This window comes from Halichoeres trimaculatus, unplaced genomic scaffold (genome assembly GCF_033239565.1).
Source record: "Halichoeres trimaculatus isolate MK-OKI-2021-1 unplaced genomic scaffold, fHalTri1.1 fHalTri1_scaffold_18, whole genome shotgun sequence".
Taxonomy (NCBI): Eukaryota; Metazoa; Chordata; class Actinopteri; order Labriformes; family Labridae; genus Halichoeres; species Halichoeres trimaculatus.
This window is the reverse complement of record NW_027437196.1, coordinates 22,953,205-22,967,688: the sequence shown is the minus strand read 5'-3', so window position 1 is coordinate 22,967,688 and position 14,484 is coordinate 22,953,205.

Below are 14,484 nucleotides of genomic sequence, written 5' to 3'. Positions count from 1 at the left end.
TCTGTGTCCGTAGCCGTATGTTGCGTTGACTATAAATGGGCCTTTAGAAAAAAATTCACCCTCTGTACAGTGTGTGCCGATAGTTTCAGACACAAGCCTTTTTTTAACCAGGCTAAAAATATGCTTTTTAATGCCTTAAAAGTCTGTTTTTTAGCTGGGTGTGTACGTGACTTCCGTTTTTTCTGCAGCCAACCTCAATCAGATTCTCATTGAACAGCAACTTTTAGCACTTCCGCATAGGCTTCATTGTTTCTAACCGGATGTTGCCCCTTGGCTGTGACATTTGGGGACCAAAAATCTCTGTTTACTGGCAAATACAGGAAAATCATGAAACTGGAGTTTTCCAAAATGTTCACTTTAAGGAAAATTTGTTTTTGCGTACGACAAAAAACTGTAGTTTGGGGTGTATGACAGGCCTAAAATCAAAACATGATGGTAAAATTGTGGCAAGATTATAATGGCATGATGTAGACATCATGATTTTGTGGTGACTTCATCATGATGACATGGTGTTGACATCATAATAACATGGGGCCAGTTGTTTAAAGGTAACCTGATCGGATTTTGGTTATAGGATTGGATAAAATATTGAAAATGGGTTGTTCAACAGGGAAAGAAGGATTTTGAAATCACATTGGATCATGTAATCCAACCCTAGTTCTAATTTGGATCAAATCTTTAATTTGTTTTGTTGAAAACTTTTCAGTAGGGTTTAGATAACTTTGATTTCAAAAAAATGAATAAATAAAACAGGATTATCCTGATCCCAACAGGGGGGTAGGATTTTAAGGTACATTTCAGGTATCAAACAAGGTAAAATTTTAAAATTGGTCAAACACTACAAAATTTTTGTCATTAAGTGTGTATACTGTGGGCTGCCAATAAAGTCTCTCAGTAAAGTAATAATACAATAAAAATGATTGTAGTGACCATTTGTCTAAACATAAACTCAAAGAAAACTCAGAATATCAAACTTAAACTTTGACCAAACTTGAAATGAAATATCACTGATGCACTGTGGTGATGTGATTTGCGCAGGCAAAAGAAAATATCAGACAATGCGGAATTGCTAAAATCTGCTGTTTCTGTTTCTCGAGTGTCTGCTTGAGGGTGGCTCCAGAGGTACCGGAAGTCCCCCCCCTCCAAAAAAAAAAAAAAAAAAAAAAAGATAAAGATAAGCAGGGCCACCCATTTACTTTCCAGGAGAAAATAAATACACAGCAAGAAGTGGACATCTTGAACCTGACAGATGTTGGGGTGTTTTTTTTACATCAGGGTACTTACATTAGTCATACATGTAACAATAAAATACACAATATATTTAAGTAGTAAATCTTAATATTTATTTTGCTTGAGTAAATAAATACACACAAAAACTGTAGGGAAATACTTAATAAGTTAAAAGAATAAGTTAGAATATGTGAATTTGAATACCAACAAATGGGAATAAAAAAGAATAAATTAATGATAAAAATTAATAAACATTAAAGGGACAGTATTTGATGTCATTTTTCCCCCTCCATCATGTCTAGGACAGAGAGCCCCTCAGAGGGTACACTCAGCCCAACCAGAGCATACCCATCCTGTCTGTTTTTTCCTCTGGGGCAGACACTACACCAGCCTTCAGGCTCTCCAGGGACAGCATCAGCAGGCTACTCCGGATGCTGCCCATAGAGCAGACCCATGGGTGGGGGTGTGTGATGGAGGTGCTGGTGATGGTGTACTGGCTGGCATGTGGGGCATCTTACAGGGTGGCAGGGGACATTTCAGCATCCCACTGGCCACGGTAAGTAGGATGGTCCACAACTGATGTGACTGTTCCTCAGCTTGTTAAAATAGTCCAGCGTCCAGACTCGGGCTTTCATGCGGTGAATTACAGGCGTTTCGCGCAATTAAATTCGTGAGTTTGCGTTTGGTGTGGCCGTGGCATTAGACTTCAACTATCAGCCCAGGAAGAGATGGTTTGACTTTTTTTCGGGTTTATATCTTGCTGACATCCTCTTGACCTTCTTCATTTTACACCCTGATTGAAAAATAAGTATTCAGGACTTTGAGGAAATTTTAAAGAAGGGACTTTTTATTTTTACTTCAGTAGATTTACGAACTGGTAATTTTATTTCTACCAAAGTTAAAGTTCATTAACCTAACTGTACTTGAGAAGAATATTTTAGTAACATTTGCACGGCCACAACTGTACATAAACCACCACTTTGCAGATGTAAACATAACAGGAAGACAGAAAATATTGAAGCTTGACTGATTTAAGGAGATTTTATTTGTACCAAGAAGATAAATATAAAACATATCTGTCCTCATGCAGTGCTTCCTATTAGAGTTTTTTCGGCTTTGAACATTTTTTACTTTCATCACTTCCTGTAATGTTGAAGTGACTTTGCAGGGATGAGCAGAAAGAAGAACTTAGATTCAAGTTGAAAATAAAGCTGTGGAAAAGTTTCCCAGTGCAGTTTCCCTGCAGACATCATTTTCCTTTAAATGTAGAAAACATTGTGTATTTAACCATTATTAATATTAGAAATAAGCACTACCTATTTTTATGTCTTTGTGTCTTTAACAGGCAGTTTCAATTGACAGCATTGTCACCAAGAGGACAAAAAAACACCTTCCCTGAGGGTTAATGGAGGCCACATTTGGTGTCAGAGACGTTTATTTTCAGCAGCAAATCAGAGTGCCGGAAAGAAAAGATGAGAAAAGTAACAAAAAGAACACAAAGAGCAGGTTTCTAATGTCAGCTAATAGTGAGGAAAGGTTGTGAACTGATTTCTTTTCCTCTCTGATTGCCACGCGGGAACAAATGAGCGAGCTGCCAATCTGCTGAGCTGATTCTGTCGGGGCCTCAGGTTGCTGATTAATGAAATGTGGGAGGACAAAAAGACGGCTGTGAGCGCTGCCACAGCCTACCCACAATCCCTCACTGCTTTTTTTGATTGGGCTAATCACCCTATTGTCCCTCAGCACTTTGAGTCTGGGATTTTAAAAAAGAGAGATGGAAGGAATCGCCCTCAAAAAAAAGTGCATTTCCCTTTTTATCCTCTCCACCATCTCTCCTTTTTTCCTCTCCCACATCACACCCTGCACCATTACCTCCAGTTTTTCCATAACGCCTCATGTGTCATCCATCTAGCTCACTTTAATGGCAGCCTCATAATTATTTGGATGATTATGTGTTGCAAGCCATTTAGCATGCTCAATGACACATGTTTAATTTATTTGCTGCTGCATCTTCTCGTGGAGGAAAGAATTGAAGATGGCGGCGATGTTTTCTGCTGGTAGTGAAGCAAATCAGTGCTAAAAATTGTTTGATAAATTGCAGCTGTTGATATAATATGCTATGCCACATCAAAGAGCTAATGTGATACAAATAAGGTGTGTTTTGTGTAGCATTGCAAGGCAGCGTTTGCTTGGGCTAATGGTGTGTGTCTTGGTTGACCAGTGAACCCGCAGAACTGGACGCACCATTGAGCAAGCTATTAGGACATGATAATGGGAGAAGCTGCAGGATGGTGCATGAATCCTCCACCGCTTCAGGGCTGTTCTTTGCAGCTCCAGCTCAAAGGAATCAGAAAAGAAAACACACAGAGATCGCTTCTTTTTCAAGAAAATCTGAAAAGTTTCTCCCCAAGAGCAAGAAAACAGATTTCAGGAAAATTGTTGTAGTTGGTAGAGATTACAAACATATTTTAGGCAGCAAAAACATAGAAATAAGGGATTATTTTGAGAGAGTGAAAAGACATAAAGACCTTACGTTTCACATCTACAGTTACATTATGTCACCAATAGAGAGCAGTATAACCTCAGTGAACAGAACCAGGTGTTGTCCTTCTAATTCCCAAGGAACATTTTGTCCCTCTATATCACAAATTATATGTCTTTAGTGAATAAAATGGCTTTTAAAATGAAAGACTAGAATTCTGCCTGGTTTAAATAAAGGCTTATTTAAATATTTTGCTTCAAAATTTGATAAATAGTTAAATTAAAAGTGGAATTTTGTTTGGTAGCAACAAAGTATTTGCAAAGATTTGTAGATATTTTACCAAATCTCTTGCCAACTAGACGTTTTATGTCTACAATTTACTAAAATAGACACAGTTAATATTATAAATTATATGAAAACAAAATAAAACACTTGTTTAACAATATTCTCACAAACTCAGAAAAAGCTTTTTGACTGAAAGAAAATTGGGCTTTGAAAGAAATAAAAAAATGTATCAAGTCATCAGGTGAAAGTCTTTTGACTGGTCTGGTGAAGGACCCTCTGAAACAAACTTGCTGACCTGAGGTCCATCACGATTCAGGGCTACATGAGCACCAAGATTTTACTTTCTCCATGCTTTTGTTTGCTTGCTGTATCTACATTGTGTGGATCCCTTATTTATTGTAACTCTACACAAACTGTTATTTGTTGCTGTGCTGCTACGATTGTGACTAAGTGCTTAAAATAAAATCCTCCCTTCAGTGACATGTTGATGATTTACTTCACTGAGTGCACATGTGCAAAGTGTGACGTCTTTTCAATCTTCAAACATGTCCAACAAGACTGAAACACACATTTCTAATAGTTGTGAATCATGAGATTTAGGATTAAAAAAGTTTAATGTAACCTTAAGTATAAATACAGAAATACCATACATTAAACAATAAAATACCATAAATATAATTATTCACTGACTACAGTACATAAAACTCTGTTTTTAAAATTTCTACAATAGCAAAATGAATGGATTTGCATGAGTTTGGGGTGGGGGTGTACAGATGTGTGTGATTAGACTTTGATTGACCTCTTTTGCATGTTCCAACTGAACCAGCAGTGATGAAAACTTCCAAAATGTGTTAAATGTTCCTCAAATATTCTGTTTCTGAAGCAAATTTTGTCTCTAAAGAAAATAATGTTCCTTTAATCATGTCGGTCAGCTTACACTCGAAACAGTTAAAATTTCAAGTCCCAGATTTATTTCCTGCTTCTCAGTAAAAAAGAGAATTTCCAAACCAGGAGTTTGTGAAGTTTAAATTTTAGAGGCCTGTTGCTGTTTGGTGTGCAGCTTAGAGACTCTTCAGATCAGTCATTCTAAATATTCAGAAGCTCAGTGTGTTATATTGTATGATTTGATTTGGTAAGAGTCACCAAACTCTCTGAGAATCACACAGATCAGACGGTTTTATAACATCATAGACCAGCGTGACTCTTGGTGGAAAAATAAGTCCTCTGTGAGGTCTCAGTATCTCTACCTGCATCTTTCACTTCAGCACAGCTTGCAGACGCAGCGCTGGGCGCAGTGTGCTGCAGCTGTGTGCTGCTGACGGGAGCTGAAGTCTGTCACTGCGCTCCCTCTCCGCTCCGTCATCTCCAGCATCTGCTCTGACTTCATGTTGGAGAAGCTTCTGGAACAATCACACTTGTGTGTCTGTCAGCACCTGGTGTTCCTGTCTGCTTCACTGCAACGTGTCACACTTACAGACTCTCACACACACAGACACACACACACACCTGGATGCACATTTAACCAATTACAGACAAGACACAGCCAAGCAAGCACGTTGTTGTCAGTCATGTTCAATATGTTTTGTTTGTTTGTTTGCTCTTTTCAGCAAATACTCTTCATGGTCAGAATGTAACAAAGTCTTAACTGTTGAATTAGATCCAGAAAATTCTGATTCTTTTAATCTCAAGTTTTTATCCTTTCTTGAAAAAAAAAACACAATAAAAACAGGAAGAAAATGCAGTGGTGCAAATATTTTGATCTTTTGATTTTTAAATTCTTGGTGCGTAAAGTTTTGTGTTTTCAAGTCGACATTTAAGAGTGCATTTTATAAATGGATTAAAAAAACAACAACACATTTTTCACACCTTAAGAATTCCTCCTGAACAAATATAACTTACAGAAAACGAGACACAATTCTTATAGAACACAATTTCTGACGAAATTAACGGTTATACTTTTAACAAATTCCCAAGTATAACTCCAGAAATATCTGCAGGAAGTGTTTTACAGAGCTGTGCATGTACCCAATTCTTACTTAATCATTCATTTATTAATTATTTATTATCAGAATCACTTTTTTGTTGATTTTAACATGATAGTTACTTTGGAGAAGACTGTCAAAATAAAATCTAATTCTGTTTATTTCTGTTTTTTCTTCATCATCTCCATTTTGTGTTTTTTGCTCTGAATTTTCTTCACTTTGTTTTCTATCTTTGATTTCCCTCCCTTAGTAAATTTACTGTGTTTCATTCTTTCCTTGTATTGTTATAGGTTACCCTCATGTCTTCCTTGTTGATCACTGGCGACCCATATCTTATGTGCTTTGTATTCCTCGTGTGTGGTTTTTTTTTTTTTTTTTTTTTTTTTTCATTTCAGTGTTACATCTTAAGTGTTTCCTGTTTTATTTTGTAGTTCTATCTCTCTCTCTGTTTGTGGTAATATAACTTCCTGTCCCTGTGACTCTCTCCTCTTTGGTAGCCTCTCATGAGTGTCTTCTGTTTGGTTTCCCATTTTCCCTGGTTTATAGTGTTTATTTAGATTTTACTTGTCCCTTTATTTTTGTTTTGTTTTGATTTTTTATATTCTTCTGCGCTTGTGTCCTCTACCTCTGGTTCTGTTTTCTAACTGACGTTTTCAGTTTTGGTCACAAACTTCTCAAAGTATAAATCCATATTTAAGCTGCTTCAATAAAAATGATGAAAATATAGAGTTAAATTTATCCCCAGAATGCAATCTAACACTGAAAATAATAAAACAGCAGATGAGTTCATCGGTTCTTAAGTACACATTGACCCAGAAAATATCCATCAGTGGTGCGTTCAGCCTTTTCTGGTCGATTCTGTAAAGTGTATAAAATAAAAAATAAAAAAAAAACACCGTAAGCTTCTTTTATTTTCATTACATGGACTTTGTGCTGAAGCTGTTTGATGATGAAGAAATCATTCAGATCAAAAATATGTAGTTCAGTTTAATTCTGCCTTTTTTTATTCCTTTATTTTCTTTTTTTTTCAAGAGGACAAAAAACATTCACATGAAACAAAACAGTAACAATAATCAAAGCCACATTTCCCCTTACAGCTGTTGTTGATCTCCCAGCACCAAAGAAAAAAAAGGATCATTTTAAAGCACAAACTTAAATGTCATCATTTATGTCTACATTCTTTATATAAGTATGAGATATAAGTAGAATAAGTTTTAAAGTTGGTTTATGTGCATCAAAATAAAGAAATTAATCTTTCTGGCTGAAGATAAGAAATGAGTGATAATAAAATAAAACTTTTCTATTCTGTGGCAAGCAATGAATGAATGAACAAACCTTTAAGAATTTTGTTTATAGACCAGACTTGTTAGATATGGTCAAACCAGCAGCCTAGAGGAATAATTATAACATGTAGATGTTTGGGACAACAAGTAATTTAAAGGTAATGTCAGATTTTAAGAAACAATGCTGTTAACAACCCTGGCTCTGGTGGCATCCCCCACCTTGAGCTGTCACACCAGATGCACCTCCGGTCTTGCGGCACCAGATCGGATTTCCATTCAAGTCAATGTGTCAACTTAAACTGAATCGGCTCTGTTATGGTCCAGCTGTGTCCCTGCCCCAGCAGGTCGCAGCATGTACACAAAATCCTATTTTTGCAGATGCTGTAGCTGTGATGTGTCAATTCATCGCAGGGCAGATTGAACAGGACAGGAAGTCGTGCATGGAAACCATTTAAAACATTTGGTGACTTTCAAAATAAAACAAACCCTGTCAGAACCAGATTGTATTTTGCTTGACTACAACAGCAAACCAACACAATAAGTGCAGCCAGACCAGGAGTAAACAGGTTTTGAGGTTTTACCACCCAACATGGTTGAAGAGGGACTCAACAATGAAGTAGGATGCACAGGAACTCCTCGGTCTCACGACTCCAGCTGTCTGTCAGTCATTCAATGAGCTGGACTGTACATGCAGCGGGTGTGAGTTGTAATATACAGTCAACACACATCTGATGCATCTGGTGTATATTGGCTATTACATATTGACTGCACACACCCTGCAAGGTGCCAGCTGTGTGTGCAATCCAGCACGTTGCATGACTGACAGACAGCTGGAGTCGTGAGACCAAGGAGTTCCCGTGCTGCTCATTAATTGACAAGTCTCTCTTCATTCATGTTGGGCTGTAAAACCTCAAACCTGTTGACTCCTGGTCTGACTCTGCACATTATGCCCATTTGTAGTTGTAGTCATACAAAATACAATCTGGTTTTGAAACAGATTGTTAAAGGTGGGCAATACTGGGAATTTGGGCATCAATCTGATACCAAATAAACCAATACAGAAACTTTTTAATATTTGAGGTTGATGATTAAGGTTGGTGTTTCTGTGATTTTTTCTTTTGATTGTGTTGCTAAAACCTAGGACAGAATTTGGTTAAAGTTTAAAGTTTGTTGGACTACAAAATATTGTAGTGTCATAATAGACATTTATATTCAGAAACAATAGAACAGTAACAAAATTAATTTTCCCCCAAACATTGTGATATGTGGAATTATTTTCTTAAGAAAATAAAGTGCAAAAAATTACTACAGTTAAAAAAAAGGAGAAATGAATGAAAGTTCTCCTATTATTGCACTCTTTTTTCAAAATTGTAAAGTATAAAGAAATATTGCACCAGAACAAGTGTTATAAAAAATTTCAAGCAAACTTCTTTTTTTAGTCTGCATGCTTGTTGCCCTGGCGCTGCTGAGTCGCGTGATGGCGCAACATCAAAACACAGGAGGGGGAGCAACAAAGACACTGTCAGCTCACCAGTTTTTTAAAACTGCACCAGTCAATGCATGCAAGAGAAAAAATTAAGAAAAAAATAGAATATCAATGTTTTTACACTGGTATCATTCAATATCACTACCAACGTTGTTATTGCAATAATCAATATTTGAATCAATCCACCCACCTCTACGGTTTGTTTTATTTTGAAAGTCATTGGGCATTTTTAGGTGGTTTCCATCCAGGACTTTCTGTTCAGCACAAACTGCTTTTTTGTTAAAATGACAAGTCGCAGCTCTAGCTAATAGATCTGTTGCACACCTGGTGCAATGTAAGCTGACACAATGACTTTAATAGAAACCTATCTGATCCAGTGTCATGATGGAGCTTCTGGTTTATTTTGGCCGTTAGGGTCTCAGCTTGCGCACTCCAATGCAATAACAAAAGCAAAACTGTATTATTCACAAAAACATGTGATATGCTACAATAGTATTTAAAAATACTGCAAGCAAATGAGAGAGACTGTGAGGACATAAACATTTTTGCTTTGAATTATCAATCACTTTGATCCTACAGGAGAACAGTTGCATCAGCTCACCTCACTACCAAGAATCCAGCCTCAAACATTTCACAGCTGGACTGAAACATTAGTTTAGGCGATGATAAATAAGAAAATAAAAGATCTGATGCAAGAGTCATGTCCACAGACCTGCACACAGCAGTCTGTTGTTTGCAGGGCTTCTTTAGGCTTTTCAGAGAGAATTTACACGCTCAAGCCAAAGTAGTTTCTTCATCACTCTCAGCCACCTCAGTCGAGGAGATAAATAAAAACACCAGAAGGAAGAAAAATCAAGAAGTTTGAGAATCTTTCTCCAAAGTTTTGCTTCACTGTCTCTAGATAACTGCTCTTAAGAGACATTTTTAACCGCTTCATCACTCTGTCCTCAGCTTATAACGTAGGGAGCTGCAGAGTTTCATCTCATCACTATTAATTAATGATTAAATGATGATTGAACGTCCCCTCACCTGGCTGCTCAGGAGATGTATTTAGTTTGCTGATTGAAGGCTCTAAATCAGCAGCCAGATCCATAATCAACAGCTGATTAAATCATCTAAACATACAGTGATCCTTCTGCCCCTCACCGTCCTAAAAACAGCCCTCCATCTATTCTAATTAACCACTTAATGGAGTTATAGTTGGTGTATGTTTCACGTTTCTTCTCCAGGAATAGTCTGTTCAAACTTTCTTCCATCAACCAGAAGCCTGGGCTCATAAACCCTGTCTTCATGTTTCTTTTGTGACTGATGGATGAGTCAGAGAGGAGAGGATCTGCCAAGGTCTACGTCAAGATTGAGTCCCAATTTTGTCCTCTCAGCTATCTTTGTTTCTTCATCATCTGATCTACAAAAATCTGCATCCAGTGAGGTACTTCCCAACTCCTGAATCACACAAATACTTGATGCAAAATCAGATTCTGGGACATGCAAATGCAGGAAAATGGAAAGAAGCGGATAGAAACAGAAGAAAAGCAGCTGAATTCAGTCAGAAGCCGAAAGCGAAAAGTCTGATTGAAAAGTTTGAAAACAAACAGAGAAAGTGTCGGTACAAAAACAAATGTGGCACCTTTCGTCTGATGCTCTCTGAGCTTTTCAATGCTTGCAAAGAAAATACTGCGTCTTATAATAGATGTGAGCAGTCATAGGAAAGAACCGTTTTTAGCAGAAACTCGGAGTATAAAGGCCAAACAAAGCTTCAGTTAAACCCTTAAAACAGAAAAAGTTTGACATGTTGACACACATGCCTTTTCTCTTTCCTGCTGATGGTTTTGATGAGTAGATCAAACATCCCCACGGGTTTGTTTAAAGATATTTCTTTTTGTTTCAAACCCAGGCCGACATATTTTGAAGTCTGAATGACTAATAGGTGCTGAAAGTTTTAGATCTTCTCCAGCAAATTTTGTCAGTAAGTAGTATTAAAACAAACTGTGAAGGCTTCTGCTTCATCTCCAAGAAAGAACATTTACTGAATTAAAGTCGAGTCTCTAAAAGCTTCTGTTTTTGTCGGTTATGGGCTCAGATTATGATTCTTGTATAACAACAGAACAGAAAGGATCCTACAGAGATAGAACTTTCTGTTAAAGAGAAAGGAGAGACTTAAAGAAACAGAAATGAACATCAAGTAGGAAACATTGCTCCTGCAAAAAACTGCATTCAAATTTATTTACATTAGTCTTATTCGATATTATTTACATAACCAACTCCTGTGCTAAAGAGAGTTTAGAAAGAGTCAAGTCAGACCGTTTTAAAGAAAACATCATTTTTATGCATAAAAGGACATGCAACTCAATACCATATCTCATCATATGACATAGTGTCATATGATACAATACGAAGGATGCATAGATTTCAGTATGGTGTGATTCGATGTAATATAATGCGTAACCTGCAACATGATGCAATACATAGGATAGGATTAATGCAATAAGTTATGATTGATTTGATCAAATTTTTATCCAAACAGCAAGATTAATATGATCAATATTATACAACTGATTTATTATACAACTATTTTATAGATACCAATAAAATAATGATGAATTTGATGCCACACAATGCTTCAGAAGGATAAGATCGATGCAATATGATATAACTCGATTTCATTCAATATAGACCTCCACTCTCAGCTGAAGGCTCCACCCCTCCACCCTCAGAAGGAAGTGACATCAGGATATGAAGGAAAAAAATTTAAATTAAAAATTGCCTTGAAAGTTATGATGGGAAGACACATCCAACTCTTCTGCATTTTGACTCCCTTAGTTAACCTGATTCCTCTGTAGTGTTATATGGAGGAAAGTCAATGTATAAAGTGTACGCCTTCAATAACACAACATGAATTGGTGGGCACCCCGTTTGGTGTAATGATCTCATTTTCTGGATTCTGGATTTTCTGCTTTGAGTTTTACTGAAGACCTGAACATATAAAGAAACACACATTACTCTCTCACACTAGGTTCTTATTCAGTACATTCAACATGTTACACATCTCCTAATATACCATACCATGACTATGGAAAAAAAAAATAGCACTAGCTCGATGCTAACTAATAGTCATCATTTGTTTATATGCTAGTGGTTAGCATATATATTAACATACCTTTGGTTTTAAACCGGTATTTTAACTTTCATCACAGACATATATCACAGTTACTCACTGTTAACAATACTCAAAACTCTACCCATCATAATACTAACAGACAAATCAACATTCCAACATGACAATAAAATAAAACTTTCACATGTAGGCTATGGCTGAAGTTATTGTTATTACCACTTAAAGACACTAGATGGCCTTCTTCTGTCAATAACATACAACAAAACAATAAATTAACCTCAGGTGACATGCTATTTCATTACTTATTTTTATCGAATTATGTCCAGAGATATCCGGATCCATTGACCACTTTTAAATTTAATTGTAAACCCTTTCTTAGCTCAATAAAAAGCAGGGATATTTATTTTATTTTATTAATTTTATATTTATTTATTTATTATTTTATCTATTTTATTTATTTATTTATTTATTTATTTATTTATTTATTTATTTATTTATTTTGGGGGGGGATGTTGTTTTTTGATTTTATTTTAATTTTTGTTTAACTTAACATCCTCAGTGAATGGGGACTCAGAGTGGAGCCTCTAAGAGATGGCTGAGAGTGGAGGTCTGCAGCTGGACCCCTCTCAGTTTTTGTCATTTTCTTGATTTTTAGGGTTTACCCTTAAATGAAATCTTTACAGAAATCCCTCCCCCAGCCCTTGCTCAGGAAGCAGGAAAGGGTCATCGTAATTTCCCTCCTGAAAAGGATTATAGTGAAATACTGATTACCTGACAGAGGGAAATGAGAGCACGGTCAGTGTTAGCAGGTTTTTTCCAAATCTGAATTGACAGGGCGGAGGTGGGTGGTTAAGTTCAATCCACTATTGCTGATGAGCGCGCTGATTTCTATTAACCTGCAGCCTGCAGATCAAACAGACTGTTCCATGCTCCTGCAGCTGAGAGCGGGGGAGAGGCTGTGCCACCAAACTTTTATGACACACACAGAGTCTGCTTAATGGGCTGGAAGATTCTTCCCATTTAGCCCTGCGCGGAAATAAAAGGAAGCCGGTCGGTGCTCAGGAAAAATGGCCACTTCCAGTTAAGTCCCCCAGTGGATTGGAAATTAGGAAATTATAACCAGAGTGATCAATCATGGAGGAGTATGTGCTGGAGTGTGAAACGCCCCAGTGTTCCCGGAGCGACATCAAACTTCATCTGAGCAGTTAAAAAAGGAGCATCACTTCCTGTCCCATTAGCTCAGCCAAGCCTGTAAGAGCCTGAGCCGAATTTAGCCACAGTTATCAGGTGCTCATCCACAGATTTAGGATTCTATACTCACAGTTCCTACAGAAAAATACAGGAAAAAAAACACAGGAAAACAGCCTGTATGGAGAGCAAAAGCAGGAGGAGCACATTCTGACTAATTATGAAGAAAATCTGACTATTTAAAAAAAATATCTTTATAAACAGATATCTGCAAACACAAGAGCCGTTATAAGAATTCATATTAAAATCTTAAAATCTTACTGTTTACATTGAAACTGAGACTCACCACAAACAGATGAACATACACTTCTTTGGCGAGTATGATTCCCCATTAAATGGCAATGACAGATATTCAGAGTGAAAACACTCAATTAGTTCTCTAGCTGCTTGTTGGTGCTGGGCAATACCACACTTGAATGATTAAAACGGTAGGTACCTTTTAGATTTTTTGCTATTTAGAGGATTACTGATACTGACAATACTTTCAGCATTTTTTTGTTTTCTTTTGATTAAAACATTACACCTAAAAGACAGCTGATGGACAAATGATGGACAAGCTTTCAGAATCTATTTTCTTATGGACCTTTTTGCATTTTCTATACACTTTTTTACTTTTGTTTTCTTGATTGCTGCTGAGACTTCAATTTTGTTGTACTTGTTACAATAGCAATAACGTTCTATTCTATTCTGTTCTATTCTATTATATTCTAAATCACATGGCATGAACTGTTCATTTAATGGCTTTAATGTCCCTGACCTTGATGGTCTTCATTTAAAAATTGATTAAATAAATAGATAGATAAATAAATAAAATTTCTAAAAATGTATCTATATTTGTTCAAAAAAAAAAAAAAAAGACCCACCAGTGGGCCCAGTGGGGCTGTGAAAAAAAATAAATAAATAGAAATAAAATAAAATACGTTTTAAAAAATAAATAAATGCAACAATTTATATACAATTCAATTAACATATACATAAAAAATACATAATTAGTACAAAATTTATTAAATAGAAATTTCAAATTTAACCACAAATAATAAATACAGTTTTATGTTCTATATGTTTTTTAATCAAATAAAACAAAGAATTAAAATAGGTGTTTTAAAAAATTTCATGTTTTGCTGCAGTGTTACACACTTTATTAAACGGGCTACACTTGGTGGTAGCTTGCCCACTGGTGAAAAGTACCACCACACACACACCTCTCTCTCTCAGCTATGCTCTTGGTCCAGATACATGCAGCCGCAGATTGAACTGTTTCTCACAGGCTAAAAACAGCTTGGCTAAGTCACCGTAGCTACTTGTGGCTACATGACATGGATGTACTAGTTAGATTTTATGCTGCTTGAGTGGTGTGTCAGCACAAAACCTTG